This window comes from Eptesicus fuscus, chromosome 5 (assembly GCF_027574615.1).
Source record: "Eptesicus fuscus isolate TK198812 chromosome 5, DD_ASM_mEF_20220401, whole genome shotgun sequence".
In the NCBI taxonomy this organism is placed as follows: domain Eukaryota; kingdom Metazoa; phylum Chordata; class Mammalia; order Chiroptera; family Vespertilionidae; genus Eptesicus; species Eptesicus fuscus.
The window spans coordinates 6630421-6655625 of NC_072477.1; the positions used below are offsets into that span (position 1 = coordinate 6630421).

General features: G+C 34.7%; 2 non-coding genes and 1 pseudogene across 2 annotated transcripts; all 3 read left to right on the forward strand.

Annotated features, from left to right (window-relative positions):
* The first annotated feature begins 3219 nt into the window (after positions 1-3219).
* LOC114227525 (small nucleolar RNA SNORD113/SNORD114 family) lies at positions 3220-3291 on the forward strand. The gene has a single exon (XR_003613575.1). It is a non-coding gene; the product is annotated as a small nucleolar RNA SNORD113/SNORD114 family (small nucleolar RNA).
* Positions 3292-20222: 16931 nt separating this feature from the next.
* On the forward strand, positions 20223-20292 carry LOC114227527 (small nucleolar RNA SNORD113/SNORD114 family). The gene has a single exon (XR_003613576.1). It is a non-coding gene; the product is annotated as a small nucleolar RNA SNORD113/SNORD114 family (small nucleolar RNA).
* A 4454-nt stretch (positions 20293-24746) lies between these two features.
* LOC114227520 (small nucleolar RNA SNORD113/SNORD114 family) lies at positions 24747-24820 on the forward strand (annotated as a pseudogene).
* The last annotated feature ends 385 nt before the right edge of the window (positions 24821-25205 follow it).

The window sequence follows — 25205 nt, forward strand, 5'->3', positions numbered from 1 at the left end:
ATGTCTTATTTATAACTCTACAAATAATATCTTTTAAAAATACCTAGATTTATGTTTGTTTGTTTTTCACTATTTAAAAGCCTGCTTAAACACAAAGGTTACCAGCTAAAATCTTTATTATTTGTTATGATTAAATTAGCTGTGGAATGTTCTGCATTCCCTTATACAACATAGCAATATCAATGGTGTGCTAACCTTTATCCATTCATAGGTTCACTTCCCAAGGCCCTGGATGAGAGCTCTGAATACCTGGTCCACATGCCCATGGCCCAGTTGGTGTGGCTCATTGATTGAGTGTCGACCTATGAACCAGTTGTTCAGCGTTCAATTCCTGGTCATGTCTCATGCCTAGGTTGGGGTCTTGATCCCCAGTGGTGGGTGTGTGGGTGGTAGCTGATCAATAATTCTCTCTCATCATTGATTTTTCTATCTTTATCTCCCTCTCCCTTTCTCTCTGAAATCAATAAAAATATATTTAAGCCCTAGCCAGTTTGGCTCAGTGGATAGAGCGCGGCCTGCGGACTGAAGGATCCCAGGTTCAATTTCAGTCAAGGGCACATGCCCAGGCTATGGGCTCGATCCCCAGTGGGGTATGTGCAGGAGGCAGCAGATCAATCATTCTCTCTCATCATTGATGTTTCTGTCTCTCTCCCTCTTCCTTCCTCTCTGACATCAATACAAATATATCTATATATATCTATATATCTATATATATATATATATATTTAAAGGAAGAATAAATACTGAGGAGAGTAACATTTAAAGTTCATATACTTGGTTAGGGAAACTTGTTCATGGGTGTCCACTGAAATATTTCAAAGAATGCTGTGCATCTTTAATAAACTGAGGGTGGCTATACAATGATGGAGATAGATTATGAACCATAGATATAAAGATTAATTCAATTCTGCATGACTGATGACTCCTTAAAAAAGACGCAAGATGTTTCATACATTTCCAGAGATGTGTGCTGTTCTTGTTTCTATTTACATACAGTTGATTTCATCATTTTAACTTGAAAAGGATCTCGGTGAGAGGGAGCACTTAGGTGCTACACACAGACTGTTGCAAAAGAAACCTAATATACAAGCTCTATGGGACGTGAGCATATGGATAGATCTTAGGAATGTTCAAGAATCTTGTTTTTGACACTTTGTGATTTATATGCAATTATTATATTGTTTTGAATCAGTAAACAAAGGCCTAAAGTGCGGAAGAGAAGGAATGCAAAGCTTGGGCTAGTGATGCCTCCTGGAGTGGGGGTTGGGTCTGAATACAAAATTCTGATTAGTCCCTGTCTGGAAATCTGTGGACTGTTGCAAAAAGAGATAAGGTGCACTCTTTGGGAAGTGAACTCATGAATGATAAAGAAATATTTAAAGGAATAAAAATAGGGAGGGCCACCCAGGGACTAATAATATGAAATTATCTAATTTTTATTAGTTCATATTTGAAACACTGGGCTTCTTAGATAAATAGATCAAAACATGGAACCCTCCATTATGACAATATGGGTAGATATACCTAAGAATTTGTGTTGCTGTTTTGGGTGTTTGGAGTGTTGTTTTAATTAGAAAAGGACAGAAAGTATACATAAATTAACAATTCTTAAAGAATTGTCTTATTGAGAGAAGGCCAAACATGAACCAACATTGTGAAGGTGTTATATGACCAGAGTCATGATTAATCTAACTCTATTCGCACTGAATTTTACTTTAAAAATTAAAGAGGATATGGTCAGTTATGTGGCTGGGCCATGGGCATGTGCAGAGGATATTCAGGGCTCTCATCCACGCCTGGGAAGTGAACTCATGAATGGATAGAGGTTAGCACACTATTGATATTGATATATTCTTAAAAGGGAATGAAGAAGTGCATTTATCTATAGATGACTTATTATAAGGAAGGCTGAGTAAGGGCCAGTGAAGAACAGGTATTATGAACCAAAGATGATGGTTACCCAGATGTTTTCCAGATAAAGAAATAGAACTCAGGGTTCCCCCTGCTTTGGCTAAAGTCCACATAGAAAGTTGCATGGAGAAAGTCTTTAGAAAATGGGCAGATTATTAATTTACTTCATGCATAATTATATACATGAATAAATAATCACTAGACATATAAATCAGAAAAATGTGTGCATCATTGGTGAGAATATGCTGAAAAAAATTTGCATTTATCCAATTTTGCACAGGTGGGGTCCACTCAAAGCAGTCACTGAGCTGTGAAATTATGAATTCGGAGTATGTAGGCAGATTCTTGCGAAATATAAAGGTTCTTATCCTCAGGTTCATTGAATTATTAAAAAATAAAAATTAGATAAGTCAATAAAATAAGGTGTATAATTCTTGCGCAATGATGAGTATAGGAAATGCACCAAGTTTATAATTAATCTAATACCGCAAGACTAACTTCCATTAAAAAGTATCTAACTATAGGCTATTTCTTTCTTTTGAAAGTTTGCATTGTTCCCATTTGAACACACCACCAATGATCTCATCATTCTCTAATCCAAACTGTGGGTAAGGAGAGAAGAGACTCATGTAAGTACCCGCAGTTTACATTCTTGGGTTGGGAAGTTGATTTCCGGATGTCACTTGAATTTGTCGAAGTAATGAATGAATGTATTAATAAATAAAACCAAAGAACACCAGCATAGACCCGAATTGGGATTTCTGGTTCATCTGATTTAGTACTACTAAAATCCAGTAAGAAAGACGAAAGGTGTTTCATTCATCTTCAGGGCTGCCTCGCACTGTGTTTTATTTTTGCATTGCAATTCATTTAAGTGCTTCTCTATTGATAAAAATTTAGGCTAATTTCCCGTGGGAAGAACACATAGGTAGATGGACAAAATTGTTAGTCTTCCAGTTTGAAGTAAGGTTATGATGCAAAATGGTTATTCATTGCATCACCTTTATATGAAAAAGAGCCAAGCATGGGTCATTGGAACTGATATGAAGCAAAGATGTTGATTAATTTATATGTGCAGAAAGCATACACACACACACACACACACACACACACACACTCACACACACTGCAAAGAATTCCCTCACCTACTAGCGCTGTGAGATATGGGCATTTGGCAGTTATTAGTGATACTTACGTATGTTGTTTTTGGGCTTTTTGATTCTTAAGATTTGATTGTGTTATTGTTAGTGAATCGATGAATAAAGGAATATTACATGTCTAAATAAAGGAAGAAAAAGATGGCTAGTATACACCAATGATGAGTATTCTGAGATGTCTGAATCCAGGATTTTGATTAAGCTCTGTAACTTTGAGGTCCATTACAAAAGAGAAATGTAGTTATTTTCTCTGAGGGAAAGGGATCACTGCAAAGGTTAGGAGTATAAGATCTGGTTCCTGAGCTTTAGTTCTCAGTGTCTGTGAGATGTATCATAAGTGAAGCAATGCAAGAATAAAAATGTGTCAGTGCACGTGGCCAAGAAACAAGGGTTATCACCATTACTTTGTTATTTCTTGAAGCACCGAGTTTCATAACCTAAATAGACCAAGTCTCTCTTAGTGATTCCCATAAAGGGCATATCCTATTCCATGAGAGTCCATGTGAGTTTGGATTGGTGGTGGGTTGCTGGTTGTTGGTTTTATTTTAAAAAGGAACAAATCACTTACGTGAAAAATAATTGTTTAAATAAGTGTCTGATTGAAAGAAGACCAAGCATGGACTACTGTCAAGATTATGATAAGTAGGTATGATCAGATCATTTCTGTTTACTGGCTATACTTGAAAAACAAAAAGGGATCTAGCAGATTGTATCTCTGGACAGTGAGCATACAGGCAGATATTAGAATTAGTCAAAGTTATTGTTCAGTATCTTGGCCTGCATTTGTTTTTAATGTATTTTTAAAAGTGAATGAATGAATGAATGAATGAGTTCATATTTTGATCAGTTATTGAAAGTATTATTCAGTAGATGACTGGATAAAGAAGAAGTAGTAAATATATACAATGGAATACTACTCAGTCATAAAAAAGGTGAAATACTGCCAATTTTCACAACATGGATGGATCTTGAGAATAACATGCTAAGCAAAATAAGTCAGAAAAAATTAAGAACCTTATTGCTTTCACTCATATGTGGGATATGAAACTGAAAGCAACAAATGAACAAGTTAGAAAAACAAGCAAAAACTCATAGACACAGATGACAGTATGGTGGTTACCAGAGGGAAGGGGTGAGGGCATTTCACGGTATAGGGGGTCATGTATATGGTGACCGAAGAAGATTTCACTTTGGGTCCTGAGCACATAATGCAGTATACAGATGATGTATTACAGAATTGTACCTTTGAAACCTATGTAATCTCATTAACCAATGTTACTTCAATAAATTTTAAAAAAGAAAAAAGGAAAGGAGGCAGAGCATGGGTCAGTGAGGGGTAGGTGTCATGAAATAAAGATAATGATTAAGTTATTTTAGATGAAGAAAAATAGATTAGACTTCCCTCCCTTTGGACAAAGTGCTTGTCAGCTGTTGTATGAAATGGTATTTCAGTTCTGGATTACTGGTAGGTTTTACTCTTTTTCATTAAAGAAAAAAAAAAGGAATAAACTGATGAACAAAATAGATCCAAAGACATAGAAGCATAGAACAGATTGAGGAATTTAAGAGGGAGGGTGGGGAGGTTAGGGGGGGGAGAAGAGTTCAACCAAAGAACTTGTATGAATATATGCATAACCCATGGACACAAACAAAAGTTGGTGAAGGCTTGGGGCCGGGGTAGGTGGAGGGCTAGAAGAGGTCCATGGGGGAAAAACGGGGTGGGGAAAGAATAAATGATCAAATTATTCTTTGAGTAATTATATGAGAGAAAAATAAGTGAGTAAATATATTGATTAGGGTAAATCTTGCACTAATTCTTCATTGCATACTCTAAGCAATTTGTGAATATCGTCCTTAAAAAGATTAATGAGGCTGTGAACTATGTGGCCTAGGAATAAGTATATAGATAGATAATAGCGCTAGTTATGTTTATTATTCGTGTGTTGGGTGGTACATTTAACAGTGTTTATGACAGGAATTAAAAATTAAATAGTAAATTAATCCATACATAAAAATTAGAGTCATTTTTCAAAAAATTAAAATCAATTTTATTGTTGACAGTATTACATCATATGGTATTAGTCTTTCTGTGACCGACTTACTTCACTTAGCATAATACCCTCTAGGTCCATCCATGTTGTCACAAATGGTAAGATTTCATTCTTTTTTCTGGCCAAGTAATATTCCACTGTATGTATATACCACCTCTTCTTTATCCACTCATCTACAATGGGCTCTTGGGCTGCTGCCATATCGTGGCTCTTGTAAATAATGCTACATTGAGTATAGGGGTGCATATCTTATTGAAGTAGTGTTTTGGATTTTTTCAGCTATATACCCAGAAGGAGAATGGCTGGGTCATAAGGTAGTTCTATTTTTAAATTTTTTTTAGGAACCTCCACACTGTTTTTCATAGTGGATTTTCATTCCCACCAACAGAGCATGTGGGTTCCCTTTTCTCCACATCCTCACCAACACTTACTATTTGTTGATTTATTGATGATAGCTATTATGACAGGTGTGAGGTGACCTCATTGTGGTTTTAATTTCCATTTCTGTAATCATTAGTGACATTGAGTACCTTTTTATATGTTTGTTGGCCATCTATATGTCCACTTTGAAGAAGTGTCTATTGACCATTTTTCATTGGATTATTTGTTTGTTTTTTGGTGTTGATTTGTATGAGTTCTTTATAAATTTTGGATATTAACCCCTTACTAGATGTATCATTATTGAATATTTTCTCCCATGTAGGTTGTCATTTCATTTAGTTACTGGTTTCCTTTGCTGGGCAAAACCTTTTTAGTTTGAGATAGTCCCATATTTATTTATTTATTTTTCTGTTTCCTTGTGTGAGGAGATATATAAGACAAAAATATTACTAACAGCAATGTCAGACAGTTTATTGCCTATGTTTTCTTCTAGTAGTTTTAATGGTTTTGAGTTTTACATTTAGGTCTTTAATTAATTTTGAGTTTATTTTTGTATATGTTGTAAGAAGATAGTCTAGTTTCATTTTTTTTTTGCATCCAATTATACCAACACCATTTATTGAATAGACTATCTTTGCCCCATGGTATGTTCTTGTCCCCTTTGACATATATTAATTGACCATATAGATGTGGGTTTATTTCTGAGCTTTCTATTCTGTTACATTGAGATATGTGTCTATTTTTATGCCAGTACCATGCTGTTTTGATTACTATAGCCTTGTAATATAGTTTGATATCAGGTAGATTGATATCTCCAACTTTGTTTTTCTTTCTCAAGGTTGCTGTGGCTTGCAGTTAGGGTTGTTGATGGGTTGATCATGTGCTTTTTCTGGAAAAGTAAATTGATGTTAAAATTATTCATGAGCATAACAATAAGTGAATAAATAAAACAATGAATGAATAAATACAAAAAGTAGGATCTAATGTGAACTATTGGCAAAATTATCCCATGAGAAAAGTAGTTAAATTTATCCAGTCCTGCACAAGTGACATCCATTATTAGGAAAATATTCTGTATTCTTACTCCAGAGAAGGATACTGGTAGTAGTCATGTTATGTTCTTGTGTTGGGTATTAGATAAAGTCTATAAATAAGATGTCAGGCCATTCTTGGGCCATTGATTAACATGTAGCATGAGTTAAGGTTTATGATTAATCTTGTACAGGCTTACTAATATACTTTGGGAAATTTAAGTGTAGACTCTTATATTCTTTTTAAAATCTGCTTTTATGCCACACATTAGATACATCAGAGCTGACTTAATTATTCTTCATTGGTGAAAATCTTGGCTGTCATTTCTGTGGATAAAAAGCCTTGAAACCGATTTTAGTAACAAAGCTCAGACTTCATGTTCTTGATTGGGGCGTAGTTTATGGGTTTTCATATTTCAGAAAAAGAAATGGGTATCTATTTAAAGAAAACAAAAGCACCAGTTATTAACCGAATATAGTTATGTATTATGAACAAAAACAAAGTTAGATTATGCCAATTCAACAGAAGTGAGCCCATCAAGGAAAATAAGATACAGGTTCATTTCTATCACTTTCAGAGTTGATTACTATTAGTGACCTGGCTATTGACTTTTTCAGGCAGGGGTAGGGAACCTTTCTTCTGCCCAGGACCATTTGGATATTTAGAACATCATTCGTGGTCCATACAATACTATCAAACTTAAAAATTAGCCTGCTATATTTGGTCAAACATTTAATGAACTCATCCCCAGTGTATTGGCAGGATCAGACCAAATGATTTCTCGGGCCTTATACGGTTCCCCACCCCTGCTTTAAGGGGAGAGTGTAAGAAGATGGCTGATAGTGTCAGGGGTCTTGTTGTGGGGTAAGATGATGGGTTCATGGTCAGTGTTGTACCCTATTTAAAATATGGACAAATTAAACAAAAAGGATTAAATATGGATCAGCAATGAGTTCAGGATTTCTAAGAAGCAAGGAATTTAATTATGCATTGTGTGATAAAGAGATTCATCTGTTGATGTTAGCAATTTCAAAGTACTTATTGTGATTTGGGGGATTTTATGTGCCAATTTTGTTATTGTTAGTCAATCAATGAATGAATCAATAAATAAACGTGGAAATGAATGAAGGAAAAGAGTGCCAAGCCTAAACCAATGATGACTGCCCTGGGGTGTCTGAATTAAGGATGTTGATTAAGCCTGATAGCTGTGAGATCCATTAGAAAAAGAAAATTACCCTATTATCTCTGTGGGAAATGAGCTTACAGCAGAAGTTAGCAAGTGTCAGATCCTATTTTTGCTCTATTAAAGTTCTTGAGCATAGATTATACTTTAATAAGTAAATTAATACGTGAATGAAAGCATAAAATATGTACATTAAGGAGGGCCTTGATTGGAACAATTATGAGAGTATGTAATGAAATAAGAAACAGGACTAATACAATTTGGAAGTGTTGCGTTCCAGCAAAATACATAGATCAAGGCTCTGACACCTTGGGTAAGGATCATTGGAAGACAGCTGTGTCAAGGGGCAGTGTTGCTGTTGGTGGGCAGCAGCAGAATTTTTGGATGTTGCCTCCTGTTAAAAAAGACTTTACTTTTTAGAACAGTTTTATGTTCACGATCAAATGGAGTACAATGTTCAGAGAATTTCCATAATCCTTCTGACTCCATACATGCACACCCTTCCCCATTATCAGCATCCTCCACCAGAGCGGTACATTTGTTATAACTGATGAGCCCACTTTGACACGTCATTTTTATCCAAAGTCCATAGTTTACATTAGGATTCACTCCTGTTTGTAAATTCAGTGGCCAGAGACAAATGTATAATGACATGTATCCCTCATTATAGTATCATACAGAATATTTCACTGCCCTAAAAATCCCCTGGGCTCTGCCTATGCATTTCTCTCTTCCCTCTAACCCTGGCAACCTCGAATCCTTTCATTGCCACCAGTTGAGCCTTTACAAAATGTCATCTGATTGGACTCCTACAGTATGTAGCCCTTTCAGAGGGGTTTCTCTCACTTGGTAATATGCATTTCAGATTCCTCCCTGCCTTTTCATGGCTTGATTGCCCACTTCTTTTTACCGGCCTAATAACCTTCTATTGGCTGCAAGTAACACAGTTTATCCAGTCACCTACTGAAGGATATCTTGGTTGCTTTCAAGTTTTGGTAATTATGAATAAAGCTGCTGTAAACATTGATGTGCAAGATTTTTCGTGGACATAAGTTTTCAACTTCTTTTCGGTAAATACCAAGGAGTACAATTGTTAGATTGTGTGGTAAGAATATGTTTAGTTTTGTAAGAAACTGCCACACACCTAGTTGTACCGCATTGTTGTTTTAATTTGATGACATCAGAAGTGGAGCTTCTTTTCATATGCTTATTTGCCATCTGTGTGTCTTCATTGGCAATGTGTCTGTTAAGGTCTTTGGCTCACTTTTTAATTGGGTTGTTTGTTTTTGATTGTTGATTTTATATGATACGAATAACAATCCTTTAATGGATGTATCTTTTGCAAATATTTTCCCCAGTCTGTAGCTTGTATTTTGTTCTCTTGACAGTTTTTTCTTTTTTGCACATAAGAAACTCTTAATTTTAATTAAGTCTAGTTTATCAATGATTTCTTTCTTGTATTGTGTCTTGGGTGTTGTGTTTAAAAAGTCACCGCCAGACTCAAGGCCATCTAGATTTTCTTCTGTTATAGGACTTTTGTTGTTTTATATTTTATATTTTGGTCTATGATCTATTTTATAAAAAATTTTATGAATTGATATTTTTATTGAATTTATTAGGATGATATTGGTTAATAAAATTAAATAGGTTTTAGGTGCACAATTCTATAATACATCATCTGTATATTGTATTATGTGTTCACCACCCCAAGTCAAGTCTCCTTCTGTCACCATTTATCCCCCACTTACCCTCTTCTACCTCCCCACCTTCCCTCTGGTAGTCACCATACTGTGTCTGTGAGTTTTTTTGTTTTTGTTTGTTTATTTACTTCGCTTAATCATTTCACCTTTTTTAGCCCCCAAAACAAGTTGATTTTTAATAGTCCTTAACCAAGCCTTTTAAGATACAGTTACTTTAAATATATTATTCCAAATACTTATGATCCACTTGGAGATAGTGTTTGTGAAGAGTGTAAGATCTGTGTTTGGATTCCTTTTTTTTTTTTTGTACTTCGATATCCAGCTGTTCTAGCACCATTTGTTGGAAAGGTTGTCTGTCTTGCTTCATTGTATCACCTTTGCTCTTTTGTCAAAGATCAGTTGATTCTCTCTATTTAGTGGGCTCTCTATTCTGTTCCATTACCTCTTTATTATATAGGATTGTTCCTGATCTTAGTGGAAAAGCATCATCATTAAATATGTTATTATCTATAGGTTCTTCATCAAGTTGAAGAAATTCCTTTTCATTCATAGTTATTGAGAATTTTTAATCATGAATGGGTTTGTATTTTTTCAAATGCTTTTTGCTGCATCTGTTGATAGGATATTTCTTCCTTAGCCTGTTGATGTGATGGATTTCATTAATTTACTTTTTAATATAGAACCAACATTGCATACTTAGGATAAGTTTCAGTTAGTCATTGAGGATTTTTGTATTTTGTTTTCATGAAAGATGTTGACCTTTCGTTTTCTTTTCTTGTAATGTTCTTGTCTGGTTTTGGTATTAGAGTAATGTTGGCCTCACAGAATGAGTTAGGAAGTATTCCTTCTGCTTCTGTCTTCTGAAAGAGATGGTAGAGAGCTGGTGTATCTTTTTTCCATAAATATTTGGTAGAGTTCACCAGTGAGCCCACCTGGGCTTGATGTTTTCTCTTTAGGAAGGTTACTAAATATTGATTCCATTTCTTTAACAGATGTAGGCCTAGTCATATTGTCTACTCTTTCTTGTATGAATTTTGGCCAATTGTGTCTTTTGAAGAATAGGTTCCTTTCATCTAAGTTATCACAATTATGGTCATAGAATTGTTCATGGTATTCTTTGCCTATCCTATTAATGTGCATAGGAAATGTAATAGTTTATTTTCTTTCATTTGTGATATTAGTAATTTGTGTCTTCTTTTATTTTTAGCCTGACTAGCAGCTAAATGATTTTATTGATCTTTTCAAAGAACCAGATTTTGGTTCATTCATTTTCTCTTTTGTTTTTTTGTTTTAAATTTTATTGATTTATGCTTTAATTTTTTTGAGATTTTATTTTTTATTAAAATGTTTTTTTTTTCAATTGCAGTTTACATTTAGTGTGAATTTGTATTAATCTTGGGTATACAGCATAGTGGTTAGATAATCAAATACTTTACAAAGTGTTCCCCCTGATATTTCCAGGACCCAATTCGCACCGTACATAGTTATTACAATTTTATTGACTTTATTTTCTATGCTGTACTTTACATCCCCATTACTATTTTATAACTACTAACCTGTATTTCTTGGCCCCTTCACCTTTTGGCAACCATGAGTCTGTTCTCTGTATTTGAGTCTATTTCTGTTTTGTTTGTTTGTTTATATTGTTCACATAAAGTGAAATCATATGGTATTTGTCTTTCTTTGACTTAAATATTTCACTTAGCATAATACCCAGTAGGTCCATCCATGCTGTCACAAATGGTAAGATTTCGTTCTCTTTTATGGCCAAGTAATATTCCATCGTATATATGTAGCACCTCTTCTTTACCCACTCATCTATGTATAGGTGCTTGGGTTGCTTTGATAGCTTGACTCTTGTAAATAAAGCTGCAGTGAACATAGGAGTGCATATATACTTTTGAATTAGTGTTTTGATTTCTTTAGATATACCCATATGTGGAATTGCAGGGTCGTAAAACAAATCTATTTTTAATGTTTTAAGAAACCTCCATGTTGTTTTACACAGTATTTGTACCAATCTGTATTCCTGCCAACATCCTCACCAACACTTGTTGTTTGTTGATTTATTAATGATAGCATTTTGACAACTGTGAAGTTAGGTCACATTGTGGTTTTAATTTGCATTTCTCTGATGATTAGTGATGCTGAGCATCTTTTCATATGTCTAATGGATATTTGTATGTCCTCTTTGGAGAAGTGTCTATTCAGATTCTTTGCCCATTTTAAAAACTGGATTATTTGTTGTTGTTTTTTGGTGTTGAGTTGTATGAGTTCTTTATAAATTTCGGATATTTTATATTTTAGTTTGATGTAGTCCCACTTGTTTATTTTTGTTTCTGTTGCCTGGGAAGATATATCAGAAAAAAATATTACTAAGAGAATTGTTTGAGATTTTACTACCCTTAAGATTTTACCAAAGAAGAATTGTTTTCTTCTAGGACTTTTAGGTTTTGAGTCTTATAATTAAGTTTTTAATTTTTGTTGAGTGTATTCTTGTATATGGTATAACAAGATGATCTAGTTTTATTTTTTTGCATGTATCTGTCCAGTTTTCTCAACACCATTTATTGAATAGACGAGCGGTCGCCAAATACTGGTGGTCCCTGAGGTCCAAAAGGTTGGCGACCGCTGGTTTAAGGAAACCTTTGGAGCAGTGGTCTCCAACCGGTGGTCCGCGGACCACTGGTGGCCTGTGAGGTCCAAAAGGTTGGCGACCGCTGGAATAGACTATTTTACCCCATTGTATGTTCTTGCCTTCTGTGTAAAATATTAATTGACCATAAAGCCGTGGGTTTATTTCTGGACCCACCATTCTGTTCCATTGATCTGTGTGTCTCTTTTTATGCCAGCACCATGCTGTTTTGATTACTATGGCCTTGTCCTATTGTTTGATATCAGGTAGCATGATTCCTCCAACTTTGTTCCCTTTTCTCAAGATTGCTGTGGCTATTCAGGGTCTTTTGTGGTTCCATGTAAAATTTTTGATTATTTGTTCTACTTCTATGAAATTCATCATTGATATTTTGATAGGAATTGCATTGAATCTATTGATTGCTTTGGGTTGTATGGACATTTTAACAATGTTAATTTTTCCTATCCATGAGCATGGTATATGATTATTTATTTTTATCTTCTTCAGTTTCTTTCTTCAGTATTTTTTAAGTTTTCAAGCACAGGTCTTTTACCTCCTTGGTAAAATTTATTTTTATTTCATTTTTTTAATGCAATTATAAATGGGATTGTTTTCTTAGTTTCCCTTTCTGATAGTTCACTATCATTGTATAAAAATGCCACCAACTTCTGGCTATTTATTTTGTATCCTGCTAATTTACTGAATTTGTCAGTTCTGGTAGTTTTTTGGTAGAATCTTTAAGGTTCTCTATATATACTATCATGTCATCTGCAAATAATAACTTTTACTTCTTCCTTTCCAATTTGGCTGCCTTTTATTTTATTTTTTCTTGTCTGATTGCTGTAGCAGGGACTTCTAGTACTATGTTGAATACTAATGGTGAAAGTGGACATTGCTGTTTTGTTTTTTGTCTTTTTGTTTTCTTTTGAAAAAATCTTTATTGATGAAAGTATTACATATGTCCCCCTTTTTGTCCCCATTGACCCCTTCTAGTGGGACCCTGCCTCCAGCCCCCCACCACAGGCCTTCACCACACTATTGTATGTGTCCATGGGTTATGCATATATGCATACAAGTTCATTGGTTGATCTCTTCCACCCACCTATCCACCCCAGCCTTCCCTTATTCCTAATCTTAAGGGAAATGCTTTTAGAGTTTCTCCATTGAGTATTGTTAGCTGTGTGTTTGTCATATATGACCTTTATGATGTTGAATATGTTCCCTCCATTCCCACATTACTGAGAGTTCTTATCATAAATAGGTGCTGATTTTCCCCAAAGCTTTTTCTGCATCTATTGTAGGATCATGTGATTTTTTTTTTATCCTTCATTTTGTTAATGTGGTGTATTGCATTAATGGATTTATGTATATTGTACCACCCTTGCTTCTGGGGGATAAATCCCACTTGATCATGCTGGATGATCATTGTAGTATATTGCTGGATTCGGTTTGCTAATATTTTGTTGAGCATTTCTGCATTTATGTTCATCAGGGATACTGGCCTCTAGTTTCTTTTCTTTGTAGTATCTGATTTAGGAATTAGTATAATGCTGGCCTCATAAAATGAAGTTGGGAGTCTTGCCTCCTGCTGAATTTCTTGGAATAGTTTGAGACAGATAGGTTTTAATTGTTTTTTGGTAAATTGACCTGTGAGGCCATCCCGTCCAGGAATGTTGTTTTTTTGGGGGTATATTTTTAAAAATTTCTGCTACAATTTTGTTAGTTGTAATCAGTCTGTTCAGATTTTCTCTTTATTCTTGATTCAGTTTTGGAGATTGTTTGTTTCTAGGAATTTATCTACTTCTTCCTGATCGTCTTGTCCAATAATTTGTTGGCATGTAGTTGTTCATAATATTTTCTCATAATCCTTTGTATATCTTTGGTGTCAATGTTACCTCTCCTCTTTCATTTCTGGTGTTATTTATTTGGGTCCTCTCTCTTTTTTATTGATGAGTCTGGTTAAAGGTTTATCAATCTTGTTTATCTTTTTAAATATCCAACTCTTGGTTTCCTTGATCTTTTGTGTTGTTTTTTTTAGACTCGATTTTGTTAATTTCTGCTCTGAAATTTATCATTTCCATTCATGTACTCAAGTTGGGCTTTGTTTGTTCTTTTTTCAAGTTCCTTTAAGTGTAAAGTTTGATTGTTTATTTGAGATTTTCTTGATTCTTGAGGTAGTACTATAATGCTATGAATTTTCCTTTTAGGACTGCTTTTGCTGTGTCCCACAGATTTTTGGTGGTTGTTTTTTAATTTTCATTTGTTTCAAGGGATTTTTTGATTTCTTCCTTGATTTCATTGTTATAATATACATTGTTTAGTAATATGTTAATTAGCCTCCATGTGTTTGTGTTTTTCAGGCTTTTGTTTTTTCTTATATACCACTATGGTCAGAGAAGATTCTGCTTTAATTTGTATCATTTCTTTCATTTTGGATAATGGATTTAATTTGTTCTTTTATGAGTTTACTAAAGTATATTACTGATTTTTAATCTTTGTTTTTTTCTTTAAATAAAAAGTATATATTCAATGTGTACAATATTGTGTTTTGATATACGTACACATAGGTATTACTGTAATCATGGTAATTAATGTATCTATCTCTTCATATAGTTACTTTTTTCCTATTTTGTTTTTGTTATAGCAATCTACTCTCTTAGACAATTTCCAGTATACAATATGTTATTAACTATGATCATCTCGCTATACATTAGATCTCTAGAACCTATTCATTCTACATAACAGCAACTTTGTACCCTGACAAGCATCTCCCCTTTTCCTCCATTTTCCACTTGTGATTGCCACTATTCTACTGTCTACTTCAATGAATTCAACTTTTTTAGATCCCACATATAAGTGAGATCATGCAGCATTTTTCTTTCTGTATCTGGCTTATTTCACTTAGCAAAATATCCTCCAAGTTCATCCATGTTGTTACAAATGACAGTCTCATTTTTTAAGACTAAATAATATTCCACTGTGTGTATACCACAATTTCTTGATCCATTCGTCTGTCAACTGACACTTAGTTCTTATTTTCTAATATATGCATTCAATACTATAAAATTTCCTCTAAGCACTGCTTGTGCTGCATCCATTTTTTAAAAAGAAACAGGAAACATTTACATAAATAAGTATTTGATTAAGTACATATCTCATAGAATGTCAAGCAGTTATGGAATGTGTCATTCATCAGATTGTGTTCACTACATTTTATTAACAGTCTCAAAATTGACTCAGTTGTTTCTGTGACTATCAAGTAGATAGACAGATGTTAGTATCAGTCAGGATTTATTTCCAGTGTCTTTGCATTTGCAGATATTGAAGTATTGTTATAATGAATGAATGAATAAAATCCTATCATAATGATTTAAAATATGAGAAAGTACAGATCAATGAATACCATGATTTATGAAACAATGATAATGATTAATTTGGGTTTTCACTACTCATGTTTATTGAAAGAAAAATTCCTGGCCTGCCCTCATTTTTGATTAGGAACATGTAGCTCATTGCATTCAACAGTATTTCTGTTCTTGATTACTGGCTGGTATACCAATTTGACTTTTTAAAATATAATGAACATATGGCTAAATCATCCCATAAATAAGTGAATGAATAAATAAGTGAATGAATAAAAATATATACAATAGAATCAAGCATTAGTCATTGAAAATGTGAAGTAAGGATTTAAATATACCCAATTCTGCCAAAGTAGCATCCATTAAAAGTATCTTTAATTTGTTAAAACTGTTGAAGTATAAATAGTTTTTGATAGATATTGTTCTTATTCTAATGTGGATTCAACAGTGGCTATTACATTAATTAAATGTAAAAGTAAAATAGTGGACTAATTAAAAAGGACCAAAGTTTATTGCTATCTAGTTCCATGTAGTTAACATACATTAAAATATAGGTTAATTCTACTTTGTCCTCCACAGAATGACTACCAGATAGCTGACTTTTTCATTTTTCGAAGAAACAAAATCTTGGCAGTTAGCTCTGTGGATAAAAACCGTAGTCAGTAAGACTCGAGGTACTCATCATTGGTTGGAATGTTTTGTTCACAAATATTTAGTGGTTTGTCAAAAGAAGCAATAATTATAAAAGAAAGAAAGTGTAGACCAGTGATGGGAATATGTTCAGAATAAAAAATTACATCTAATCTAATTTGGGATAACTGAGGGGATTAAAAAAAGATAGGATCATTTCATTCATTTTTCAGAAAAATTAGATATTACATTTTATTTTCCTCCCCAAATGACTTAACCATTTGCATATTTGTATAGTCCTGGATGATGTCCATGTGTGTGGCAGCCCATAGCCAATGGAAGATGCAGTGTGTAAGAGGGATTAAAGATGGTGGCTTCACCACTCTTCATTGAACCATCTTTAAAACATGGGCTAATTAAATAAAAGAAAGCCACAGAAGGACGAATGGTAAATGTGGCTTTGGTATGAAGCATTGATGTAATTGATTACACATGTTCTCTGAGGTCCACTGTAAAGGAGATCTAGTCTAATGGGAAGATCTTCCTGGAATTTTATGAATGTATTGTTATTCATGGATCAATGAATAAGTAAGCATGAAGGAATAAAAACATGCTTGCACCAATGATGAGTACCATGGGGTATCTGAAGGAGTTTTGATTAAACCCATATGCAATCCTGAGGTCCACTAATAATGAACTCAAGTTATCTTGTGTTTGGGCTTTTTTGATTCTTGGGGATGGATTATAACTTTTTTTAATAAAATTCATCCCAAAATAAATAAAATGAATGAAAAAAGAGGATAGGTCATTCACCTATTATCAAGACATTTAGTGAAACATGGATTATTATTAAAAGTTGGCTGAGGCTCAACTTTCAAAGAATTAAAACCAAAGGCTCTCTCTGCTCTGGAAAGGAGCATATACACTGTCACTTGCACATTAACAGTCAGTCTTTGTTCTGTGTTGGTGGTGGATTGCTGACTGATTGTTTTATTAAGGAAATGGAAACACATTTACTCATATAAATAGTTGGTTAAATAACCACATAATTGAAAACCAAGCACTGAGACCAAAGATGAGAATGTTTTATATGACAATACTCATGATTAACCTTTTTACTGATTTTTATTAAAACACAAAACAGAAGTAAGTCTATTATTGACGGTAGAGTTCCATGTTTTTATCTAGTAAATAAGATCTCAGAGACTGAAGTCTTTGTATAGAGAGAAATATAATTTCATATCTTAATCTGTTTTAAACATTCAGCAAACCACAGATCAACTAGGAACACATTTTTACATGAGGATACCAATTCATCTTTGCTCCCAACAACAAATATTCTAAGAAGAAGTCTAGGCTCTGCTATTATTTGAAAGGTGCACCTAGAACTTTCCAAGTTAAAATAATTTGGTTCTGGATTGTTGTTTAACCATTTTGGGTTTTTTAAAAAAATGAGGACATGGTATTGTTATTCCCTGAATAATAAAATAAACCAGTGAATAAATTGATAAATACGTATAGTAGAGGATTGATGAGATTTTACCATGAAATAAATTAAATATGTCTAATTCTATACAAATAATTCCAATAGAAAGATTATCTTGTCTCTCCCTATGTAGGTAGCAAATAAAGTCACAGGTCATTAATTGGTATAGTTTTTATTTTGTATTGAACAATGAACTCAGTGGTGTTCATATTATTTAATAGTAAAATTTAGGTAAACATAAGATTGCCATTGTGGAGAAGATGATGAGAATGTGATGTGAGGTAGGGTATATGATTAGTCTAGTCTTTCTGACAAATTTCAATTTAAAAAGACTAACTCCCAGCCTGCCAATGTTGCTCAGTGGTTGAGTGACAATCCATGAACCAGGAGGTCACTGCTTGATTCCAGGTCAGGGCACATGCCAGGGATGGGCTTGATCCCCAGTAGGAGGGGGTATGCAGGAGGCAGCCAATCAATGATTCTGATCATTGTTTTTCTGTCTCGCAGTCCCTCTCCCTTACTCTGTCTGGAATCAATAAAAACATTTAAAAAATAAATAAAAAGGCTAACTCTGTCTTCATTTTAAAATATAGGCTATTATTTTCCATTTATATAATGAATACCACTGATTTAATCATTTTCTGATGGTGAAGACCCCTGGCTGTCACTTCTGGGACTAAGGAGTATAAAGACTGATATAAGTAAACATCAGTTCTAATCATAGATGGGGTGCCCACAAAATTATTTCAATAAAATAAATAGTTAAATAATATATGGAATTAAGGAATATCAGTCATGCATCCATGATTATGTAGCATGAACTGAAACTAATGATTAATTCTGACTCAGGCCAACTAAGGGTTATCAGGAAAGTGATGGGGGAGGCATTTCACACTTTTTGAAAGCAGTTTAACTTCTCATTCAAAGTTCTTGTCACATTTGCCTAATGTATTCCTTCACTGATAAAGATCTCAGTTGTTAACTCTTTGAGGCTAGAGTACCATCCAAGATAGCAGATGTCAGTTTTGTCATTTCTGGGCTAAGCTAACAGACAGGTCTGTGGTTTAAATATGTGGACACCAACTCCAATATATGGACAAATCCCGTGAGAGGAGCAGGTGGACACTAGTCCTAAGTAAGGGTCTGACATGAAAGACGGTGCTGGACAACCCCTGTGAATGGTGATGGTCAATTTGCTCTATGTGGACAAGGGCAAGGAATAGATCTTGGTTGCATTTAAGGCTTTCGTTCTCAGTTTTGTGTCATTAGAGTTTATTGATTATATAATTATTATTATTCATGAATCCATGGATGTATGAATCAGTTAAAAAAGGCATGAGTGAGAGAAGCAATAGAAAGCTGTGCCTGGATCAATGATGAATATTGGTGCAGGTATCTGAGTCAACTCACCCCTTTCATTAAGTCTCTGACTCTGAGGTCCGTCATAGAAAAGGAACTAGTCAATATTCCCTGTAGAAATTAGCTAAGAGTAGGAGTTAGGAAAATTCAATAAACTTGAGTCTGGGCTTTTGTGATTCATGGGTATAGGTTGTATTCTTTCCGGTAGAATCAATACATGAATAAGCACAGAAATGTATATATGAAAGACGAAGAGGCTTATTCATGGGACAATTGGGACATTGCAGTAAAATAACTTACTATAATTCTGAAGGAAAATGAACAGGTTTAGTCTATAATCCTATTTCACATGGAACATATTAGCATCTGTAGTTAGGCAGTTTTTGAGTTTTAGTCATTTGCTGGGTATTTTTTTCTAATATTAAAGAAAGGGAAAGTGTTTGAGTCAATCAGTAGTCCATTAAATAACCACCTAATTAATAAATGTTCATATAGTTGGAGATTTGTAAACATTACACATCTTAATCTTGGGCTAAGTGGTGGATGTAATAGTGTTTGGTATATTATTTAAAGCTAAGACTTTAATACCGGATTGATTTTTAAAAATTGCATTTTTGAGCCAAAGTTTATTGTTACCCAGTTCTGCCTGACTACCAACCTTTAAAAAGAATCTAAATCTAGTCTAAACCTGCTGTTTCCTCTCCAGAGTGAACAGAGGACAGCTGAATTGTCTTTGCGAGCACGGTGCATAAAGTAATATAAGTGACTCGCTTAGTTTACATTCTGTTTGGAGTGTTTGTTCATGGGCGTTATCTGAAGAAATTTAAAGTAATCATTCTGTACTACATACATGAAATAAATAAAACACTCCAAGTGTGGGCCAATGATGGGAATGGATTATAATCCAAATGTTATGTTTAATCTAAATCAGTGCAACTGAGGCAATTTTAAAAGAGGATAGAAGTTATTGGATTCATTCTCAGTGCAGTTTAATATAGCCAGGGTTGATTCACATATTCTCATGTGCGTAGAGCTGGCGGTTAACTCTTTGGGGGCAGTGACTTGCAGAAGGTGGTTTCATTATTTTTAATGGAAACATCTTTGACACATGGACACATTAAATGAAAGAGGGCCACCCAGGAAGAATGCTGAATATAAACGCAGGGATGTTGTCCCATCCCCATGTGCAGCTTGAGTGCCATTACACAGAGATGGAGTTTATTAGTTCTTTGTGACAAGAGCCTGAAATTCAAGGATCTTGTTTTGGAATTTTGTAATTATATTATTATTTGTGAACCCGGAAAGGAATCATCATTTTTTTCAAAATTCCCAGCATGGACCAGTGATGAATGTCATGGGGTTTCTGAAGCAGGAATTTTGATTAAACCCTAAGACTGAGGTCCATCGCTCTGACACACCTCATTATCTTCTAATGAGCCTACAGAACCTTTTTTCTTGGGCTTTGTGGCTTGGGGTGTGAATGCATTATTATAATAAAATTAACACACACATAAAGAAATATGTCAGTGAATGAAAAGTAAGAGAGAGATGCGTACACTACCTTTATCACATTGAATGAAACATGGAAAACTATTAAAAGGCAATTTTGAAATTCTCAGTTCTAATGAATTAGTAGTCAAGGCTCTTATCACCTTAGTAAGGAGCATATGGTCATCTGTTAAGAGGCAATGTTTTGGTTCTGTGTTGAGGCAGATTGCCAATTGGTCATTTTATTAAGGAAAGGGAAATACATTTACATAAATCCTTGATTGAATAAACTATGGAATTGAGGGGGAGAGCATGGAGCAATGATGAGACTGTTTTATACAAACACAGTAATGATTAATGCAACGTTTTAATGCAATTTTGTGTAAGCAAACCTTCGTTAAAGGGACCAGCGTGCTATCCTTTTGGCTAAGGACATAAGGACATATGTAAATATTATTGAGGTACTTACCCAGTGTGGGTGGTCTCACATACGTTGAAGTATAATTATAAGTGCACAAATGTATACATTTATATTTCAATCAGCCAACAATACATCAATGGAAAGCATGCAATTGGGTGTAAACATCATGCTTCCTCATGTTTTATACAACTGATACCCATAGGAAGACAAAGGTTCTAGGACTTTCCAATGGTGCATTAAACATTGGCAAATAACAATGTTCCAGTTCTATTTAGATGGTTGTTTATACTTTTTGGAATTCTTTTAGGAAAATGAAGAGGTGGTCTTCTTACCCCACAGTAATTAAGTAAAGCAAGTGCCTGAACACATATATTAAGTAGGGTTCAACTTGGACCAGTGGTGAGATGGTGCCATGCGTTGAATCTGCCATATAGCCCATTCTGCTCGAAGTTCAACATCAAAGATGATCTTGGCTGTTACCTATGTGGGCAGCAAGTACAGAGAGATATTCTTAATAATGATAGTTTGTTTCTTTTTAATGTTAGTAACACTGGTGCTCATTATATTACTTAGAATATACAATTGCACATGTTGCCCAGCCAGTGTTCCTCAGTGGTCGAGCATTGACCTATGAACCAGGAGGTCATGGTTCCATTCTTGGTCAGGGCACATGCCTCGATTGCAGGCTCGATCCTCAGTGTGGGGCATGCAGGAGGCAGTCGATCAATGATTCTCTCTCATCATTGATATATCTATCTCTCCCCCTTCTTTCCTTTCTCTGAAATCAATAAGATATATAAAAAAAGAAATAAAATTGCACATGTTAATAAATATAAGGTAGTGGATGCTCTCTCTTTCCAAATGTTAGAATAGGATTTAAGTCTTTGATTAATTGATTATTGATCCTTTAAAATAGCTCAAGGTAGACTGATTCTTTTAAAAATTTGTTGTTTACTCCTCAGAATGAACGCTATCAGATTATATTATTATCTCATGGTGATGATCTTGCCTTTTCCCTCTTTGGAGTAAAGAGAAGAGATCAATGTAAGTAATAATCAGAGTTCATAGTCATTCATTGAAATGTTCTGAAGGAATAAATGGCAACATACACAAATAGTTCAAAGGTGGTCACACATTGACCAATGATGAAAATGGGTTATGATTTCACAATTACGATTAATCCATTTCAGCAATACTGAATTCATTAGGAAACAAATCTTCGTTGATATTGTTCTAGACTATGAACCTGTTGTACCGTCTTGAAAACATGGATGTTAAATGAATGAGGCAGGCATGGACCAATGGCTAAGGGAATTGATGTAATAGAAGGAAGTGGACAGATGTATATTTGAAATGCTGACATGCATTGCACAAACTGGGCCACTCCTCTAGCTCTGGGAGAACTGAGGTTTCAGAGACACATTCATATCCCCAAGGAACTTGGTTTTGTTTTCCTCATTCATGGACATTGATCGCATTATTATTCACAAACTGATGAATAAGTCAAGAACAATATATTAAATGGAAGCACAGAGTACCAACTCTGGATCAATGATGAATGTTGCTTGGGGCATTCTGAACAAATACTCTGATTACCCGGCTGCTCCTGAGGTCCACTCCGTCGATGGGAAATGTGCTTACAGAGGAAACTGGGAAATTCAATGATGTGTCTTGCTGTTTGGTTGTTCATGAATATGAATTATATTATTATAAGTAAATCAACGCATGAATACAGTATAAAGAGGAGGGTTGCACCTTACCTAATGAACCAAGGATCATTGTTAATACATTTTTGAAACTTTGTGTTCAAATAAAATAGAGTTGAGGCATACAGGCAGATAGATGAGAACATCAATGTTGTTTTTCTGAGTTGGTGAGTTTCTGTTTGTAGGTTTTATTTTAAAAAGGGACAAAAACTTACATAATTGCATAATAATACTTTATATAATAAGCTCAGTAGCAATATAACAAATCATGATAAACACATTAGTATAAAATTATTTTAATATATAATAATCTAATATCAATAATAACAATAGTATGCAAATGAATGGATAGTTATTGAAATGTGAAAAAGGTTTAAATATGATCACTGAGAAATGTGATCACTAATTCCCTTGTGTTCACTAACTTTTTTTTATGTAAAAAGAAAAATGTAAATGCATTTTGTATAGAAAAAGCCCATGGATACATTTAGCTTCACTCACTGTCCTTGCCCATTGTCCTTAGGTGCTATAATAAGCGAGTGAAAGAATCATTTCATATCTCAGTCCCTTACTTAGAAAAGCATAAAGCGTGGGGCAGGGAGGCAATATGTGGTGTACGCAGAGGCGTGATTCATCCTGCTCTAACCTTATGAAGTCACTTAAATCACAAAGACCCAAGCCCCTCTAAATGCATCTTTCTTTTAGCATTTTAATTCAAATTGATTTAAAAAGAACATCCCATGTCTCATTGACCCTGGCCACATTTTAGCCACATGTGGCCGGCGGCTGCCATATTGGGCAGTGCCAATAAGCAACGTGTCATCACTGTGGCGGGTTCCATCAGTGCCGATGGTGCTGAGAGGACGTTGCGTGTCGTCTGTGGAGCTTTGGGTAGCAAATGGCTCTACCCTTTTGTGTTTTCCTGAGGCAAAGAGAGCAGGTAGTTGAATTAACCTTAGAGTTATTAAATTAATGAGTAAATAAGTTAATCAACAAATATGTGAAAGAAAGCACAGCATGTCCCAGTGGATAGATTTAACTTTACTTAGTGTTTCAAGAAACAATCTCATTTTGTAACATTTCCCCCCAATAAAAAGTGGTGTCCTTTTTGCCGTTAGGTAGGGGTATATAGACAGATATGAATATAGTAATAATAGCTATAATTCTTATGTTTGATGGTAGATCAATAGATGAAAAGTACATGGCTATTGGATTGATGAAATTGTGACACAAACCAATGTTTATGAATAATCTAGTAAGGATCAACGAACTACTATTTAAAAGTCTCAATTTACTCCTTTTATTCTTTTAAAAATCTGCATTTCCTCGTGAATGAACACTCCACATTGGATTCAGTCCTTGTCCATTGGTGAAGATCTTAGCTGTTACCTCTGTCCGTGGGAAAAGGGCAATGTGAGTAACACAGTGTCTGTTCCTGGCTGGTATGGTTTGGTCATGTGTGGTCACTGAGGTGGTTTATGGAACAAAGCTATATAAACAAAGCCCAAGAATACCAAGTATAGACCCAAAATGGGATGTGTTTGGTACCTAAAAGTATTAACCCTCTTTTCAGAGAGCAGAAGGGGGTTTGCAGTTTGTAGAGGGGAAATAGTTATTGGGGAACTTATATGCATATATGCATAGCCCATGGACACAGACAATAGTGTGGCCTCCGCTTGGGAGGGGCGGAGACAAGGGGGTCAATGGGGGAAAAACAACAACAAAAAAACAAAACAAAACAAAGTGGGCATCTGTAATACTTTCAACAATAAAGATAAATTTAAAAAAAATTAACCCATTATAGTACACCTGAGATTCATTTCTTCAAATGATGGAAGGCATTTAATTAGTTTTGAGAATTGTTTGCTATTCCCTATTATTTCTGCACCACCGTTGATTTAAGTATCTCCATATTGGTAGAAATCCAGGCTAACTGTTTAGAGGAAGCTCTTAGAAGGTGGAACATATTGTCTGTGTCCTACATGTGGGGTTCCATTGTGGGTTTTGAGTGTCTATGACTTCATGCTTTAAATTGGCCAAATGGAATGGACACTGCCCAAACCATGGGCCATTTTTAGCGGAGATACTGTATGAAGCAAGGTTTACACCGAGGTTTAGTCTAAAAGTTCTGTGAGAAGTCAGTCTAGAGACAGACCATAGTTGTATCAAGGACCTTGTTCTTGGAAGTTTGTGATTCATGGGAAAATGGAAGTATAAATGAATTAGGAAAAAGAGGGCCAAGCCTGGACCAGTGATGAATTTGGAGGGTGTCTGAAACAAAAATATCGATTAAAGCCATCTGTAATTCTGAAGTCCAATATCACAAAGTGGTCTCCGCTCTTCCTTATGGAAATACGCTTATAGCAGAAATTGAGGCTATTCAGGCACCTTGATCACTTGATGGATATAGACTGAATTTTTCAATGATAAAAATGAGACTTGAATCGACTTTATGACTAACCTAGTACCACAAAAGTAATGTCATTTAAATCAGTGTAAATATGGACTGCTCATGGCCTTGAACATTGGCATATATTTGACTCCACAGACTGAAGACCATGGTTGGTGTCATCAGTCTGCTGATGAAGATCTTCGTTGTTAGGGTAAGAAACCTGAAGACTGAAGTAAATAATGGTCAGAGATCTTGTTAATGTCCCTAATATGAATGTGTTATGACACAAAGATTATGGGTTTAACCAATTC